The sequence below is a fragment of the Microplitis demolitor genome, chromosome 8, assembly GCF_026212275.2.
Source record: "Microplitis demolitor isolate Queensland-Clemson2020A chromosome 8, iyMicDemo2.1a, whole genome shotgun sequence".
NCBI lineage: Eukaryota > Metazoa > Arthropoda > Insecta > Hymenoptera > Braconidae > Microplitis > Microplitis demolitor.
In genome coordinates this window covers 19,258,967-19,264,775 of record NC_068552.1, presented here as the reverse complement: position 1 = coordinate 19,264,775, position 5,809 = coordinate 19,258,967, and positions in this window count along the sequence as shown.

Sequence of the window (5,809 nt, the reverse complement as noted above, 5' to 3'; positions counted from 1 at the left end):
AGCGTATGTGAGAGAGAATGAAAGGACTCAGGTAAGTGAGAAAGAGCGAGAGAAAAGAGCAACGGGCAATTACATCGAAGAACAATTACAGGTTGGCACGTCCACCTCTCAGTCCAATCGTCGGCTTTTTCTGGCCCAAGATTCCTCAGGTTAAAGAAATAAAGAAACTTTTTAAGTATCGTTCGCTCTCTCTCACTCTCGGGTGTCGGTATTAAATAAATAACTACCGCCAATTGAACTTTAAACAACCTGGACTTGTCTCCCGTCAATATTCATTTCCAATAAACCTCTTTAAAAAAAAAGTATTTTTATTTTCATTACAATTAATTTTTTTTAAATCACTGGAGTAATGACATTTTTTTATAACAATCACTTTAAATTTTTATTTTCAAAAATTTAATTAAAAACCGTAATTTTTAATTCAAAATTAAATAACAAAATAATTACTAAAATGAAATACAATAAAGTAAAAAATTATGTAGCAAGATGATTATAGTTCTAGTAAAAAAAAAAAATAAATGACGAATATTCATTTCCTACTTGAAATTACGATATTTACTTTGCAGTTTCTCAATAGTCACGCCTAAGATATGATAATATTGAAACGAAAGATTAAATAAAGTGGCTTTACTCGTATAAATTTAAATTAACAAAATTATTGAAATGTACACAGAGAAATAAATCTCGTTTACAAAGCCGGACCATGTTGGCCACCTTACAAAAATTAAAATAAACCCGACAAAAATTGCTATGACTATAGTAAAATTTCCAATGCTCAGTAATTTGTGATATAATCAATGTCTATTTAACTATGGCCATAGTAAATTTTCTAAATTTCCATCAGGTGGCCAACATGATCCGGCTTTACTATGACACCATAGCATTTCAAATGAGAATAATTTCTCCGTGTAGAAAACTGTTGAAACAAAGGATTTTGATAAATTTATAGCAAGAATAAATAAAACAAGAATTAGTACCCGATCGCTCATGTATTTGTATATCTACACTATGGAAAATTCCCATTAAATTTACTACGGGTGCATTGTAACCCCGGACCATAAGAAAACTGATACAAAATTTACAAGTGTCCCATAGTAAACGTATGCGCATAGATCCCAATTGTGTCGTCTGCGCATACTATGGGATACTTGTAAATTTTGTACCAGTTTTCTTATGGTCCGGGGTTACAATACACCCATAGTAAAATTTGTTGGAAATTTTTCACAGAGTATATTTGCTAAATTTAACTAAACATATATGGAGTGATCGAGTGCTAGTTCGCTGATCGGGTACTGGGCCTTTTACCTTATATATATATATATATATATATACAGTAATAATAAGGTGAAAGTGTAAAGAAATTATATTGGTGTCGGTATTGTTTATTAAGGTAAGCAACAAATCAACCCAACACCTGTAAATACTTGTAATTTGGTAAATACTCGATAACAACTTAATTTTATGGTCCTGAGTGGGCCCGATCAAACAAAGTTTAACCATCATATTCGATTGAGTTAATAAGCGTGTGCTAAAAAACAAGTTGAAAAAAAGGGGTGTAGAACCGACAACACTTTTGGAGGTGCGAAATAACAACAAGAAAGGCCACGGCCCCGATCAAGAAACTGAGCAACCCACGAGCTCGCTGAGCCTCAACTCACATCAACTCTCTTCCTATCCGGTCTTTTTGCCAAACACGATAATAATATTGCAGTTTAAATTTTAAAACTCGACTTCTCAACTCCTCGAGTACTATACACATCCCACCATATGTGGTCTATATGCTTACACACAAATATCTACCCGACATGTACCAATTTGTAATTTATATATTTTTTAACGCCATTATACATTAGATATCAAAAGTTAATAAGTCTTAAAATACAAATAATAATTTTTCTTGATGATACACATTTGTATCAGAAAAATAAAAATACGTATTAAAAAATCCTATAAATCTCAAACTAAAAATTAACTGATAAAACTTTTATTATAGGTTGCAGTTGTGAAGTCTAGGGTTTGTCTAAATTAAAAAAGAAGATTTCTAAAACAAAATTATTTTCCTTTATAAAAATATACTCAGTTTACACAACACTATATGTTCTACTTCTACTTTTACTTTATTCTACTTTTCTATTATTTTAGATTGGAAGAGCCTCAAAATAAAGGAGGGATGATAATCAGGCAGAATAAAAAAATTAACTGATTGAAGAATGCAAGATGACTCGTTGTAATTAATATGAATAATTATTTACCGACAATTAAAATCTAAAATTTTCTACAACAAAAATGTGAAGTCGAGATTTAATTTCCAAGATGTGTATCTTTTGTCATAAAATAATAATATTTGTAAAAAATGGTTTTTAAACGAGTGATGGTTTTTAGTGAATAAATAAATAGACTAAAAAATATATCAAAGCGACGACAATAACTATTAACCCGCGGGCAAATACTTTTCTTTCATATATTCTCTCGAGACCTATCACGCTATTGCAATTTTTCGGCTTTACAATCCACACAATAATAGTGTTCGAAATCGTCACGTCAACAAGTCATTGTCTTCTTCAATAACGAATTTCTCCCGAAAAAAAAAAAAATGATGCTAAACATCAATTGAATTTTTAAAAAAATTGGCCATAAAAATTTCTAATTTCAAATAAACTCCACTGACAGATCGATACCAAATAATCCACTGATGACAAATAAAAAATTCTAATAAAAATTACTCAAATAAAAGTTGAAATATATTATTAATAGAACAACCAAAGATGAATAATCAATATTATTAAATAATAATTTGATTTTCATCTGAACCAGATGTTAAACTATATATTTAATCTAACAAATTCATGGTTAACCGTCTGCAGTTTAATATCTGAAAAAATAATAAAATGAAGACAGTCTTTTTCTAAAGTATCGAAGACAAGACACTATTTTTTTATTTTTTCATGTTACTATCCTTTCTCTAGACCTCACCAATCAAGCTCTTTCAAAAAATTATCATACACGATATTCATTGTGCTCCGTCATAAACGCAGAAGCAAGCCGACGAAAATTGGTCGATTGAAAGCTTAAAGAAAAAATAACAAACAAACGACTTAGGAGACGAAAAAAAAAAAAAATTATCACTATACAAGTACAACAAGATAGATACAATATAAAATTAGCAGGAACGGCGCCCAGTGCCTAATTTCTGAGGTTTTAACCTACTGGGCGCCGAGCTAATGTTATTTAGAGCCCAGATATCCAGCGAAGAAGTTAAGGGTGAGAAAAAAATAAATAGCAAACTTGAATAGCTTTCGCCATTCTATTCAATTTCTTAATACTTATGTTGATGCTTTCACAACAAATAAAACCTACCACCATTACCATTATATCATAGCACCATCATCATAGCCACCACAACCACGAGACCAACCGGCCGGGCCTTCTAAACAAACCCTGCACCCGTTCTTCTTCTTCTTCTTCTTCTTCTGGTGATTCTTTTCTAATTACTAAATCGTCGCGATCCCAATTCACTGGTTAGTCTGATACTCCAGACGGTCAATCGGCAAATAAAAAATTTAAAAAGCAATAGTAGACCTTTGGTATAAAACCGGCCGCCGCACGTGGTGTGTACGTATGTCGTGTGAGACACATAAATAAACCACTAGAAATATATATAACATACAACAACTCGTCTACTAAAAACTACAGCTCTTAGCAGAGTGCGTGTGTTGTTTGTTAGGATCATTAGATAAAAATAATTATTAACTCAATTCAATATTTCTTCACCTCGGGCTATCACCAGAACCATCAAATTGAAATAGGGCGCCATCGCGGCTGCTTTCAACGGACATTTTTTTTTATACTAATTCTTTTCAATAGAATATAGAGCAATGCCGGGAATTTAATGCCTGTATACTGTAGTATATTCCTCTCGCCGGTATAATCCTAAACTAAAATTAAACGAGAGTAAATAAAAAACATATGACTATACAAGGGATTGAATAAAGTGCGAGTTAAATTATAGGGTTTCCGTAATAATTGTGCGGTGTTCAATGATAATCACGTATCACGTATTTTATGCAGCACGAAAGGCTCTAGATTTATACAATAGCTATGTAATGATTTTACCATTTGGTTATTTAATTTTAAACCCTAGACTCGAGAGTAATAATAAATCTAATTAAAATAATTAATAATAAATAAATAAATAAATACATAAATAAATTGTTGGAAAACATCGTGAGTATACTTTAAATACAATCTCAATGACGAGATAAACGCGCAATGATCGAGTATATTAAATCGTCAGACGACGAGAATCGTATATTCGATTGCACACAAGAGACAAACCGATGAATTATTTAGACTGAGTGGAGTCGAGGCAAGAAGAAGAGGAACCGAGTTGCGGAACAACTTCAAGACGGAGATGGAGATACAAATAAATATATGATATAAAATAAAAAAAAGGGCAAAATGAGATATAAAACGCGACGGGTGTATTATAAAAGTTGTATCTGTATTAAGACCCGTCGGGTTTTCGACTTCATTTCTCTCTGGATAAGGAAATGGAGACGTCGTCGACGTCGTTCGGCGAGTCTCTTATTGAGAGACACGACAAAAACTCAAGAACATTATAATCAACTTGACTCATTGAATAAACTAAATGTCATATTCTGCAGAACAAGTACGAGTATACTATTAGTTTTCCGAGATCAAGTCGCCGCAAAGCCGCTTTGATAATTTAATAAGCTTAATAGTAATTAAGTTAACTAATTGAAGTTGGATGTTCCGAGTGAGGAAGCAGTAATTTCAATTAGTTGTTTAATTATAAGAATGTATTTATCATAGTTGTCAAACAGTAGGATGGAGAGAAAGAGAAAGAGAAAGAGAATGAGAGTAGAGTGATGATACGGTGGGAATCGTAATAAAGGAGTCGAGAGAGCAGTACAAGTTGATTCTTCGGTATATAACTTGATGTATGATCAAGGTAGAAATGCCTGTCCGCGTGCGAGTGCGTCCCGATAAATCTCTCGGGTTTTTTCGTGGCTGAGGCGCCCCGAGGCCAGGTTGCACTGAAGCATCAACCATGAAGCATCAGCAGAGCCACCGATATACAGCCACCAGGACGATGGGAAAGGACCAAGTAGATAAAGATGAAAATGGAGATCGAGATGCAATGCTGGATGCTCAAAGATTTAAAGAATGAGGTGAAGGTGGATCATACTGAGAAAAGGAAACCTACGGCAGGGGGCAGGAGTTGTTACGCTTATAAATATAACGTTTTCATAAATATTAATGGGTTCGAACCAATTGCGTGCTCATACAGTATCCAGCTCTCCGGCAGTCGCCGGTACAAAGGATCAGATAAAATATATATTTATAATGTAATAAGAAAGTTGCTGACTGTGAGGATGAGGAATTTTCATCCGGATTCAATGAAACTTGATAAAGACATATCCATTACTACCCAACTATATAAAATACATTTGACTTAATATTTTACTCACCCGTTCACCAGCATCACCAACATCGCCACTAGATAGTAGACTCGCTTGTAAAACTTTCAAACGGAGAATAAGTCACGGTTGTCTACCGTAAAGAAATTCTCGAGAAATCACGTCTGTCACAGGAACACCCAGGAGCTTGTAACCTGCAAGAAAATGTCCAGACATTGAGAAACATATAAATATATATATACCTCATCATCAAACTACTACTATTCCAGTACACTAGTATACCGTATAGTTATTTACTGTAACAATCGAGACTACCCACAAGTTGATCGTTAGCTAGGAATGATCATACTCAACTCACCATTTGCATT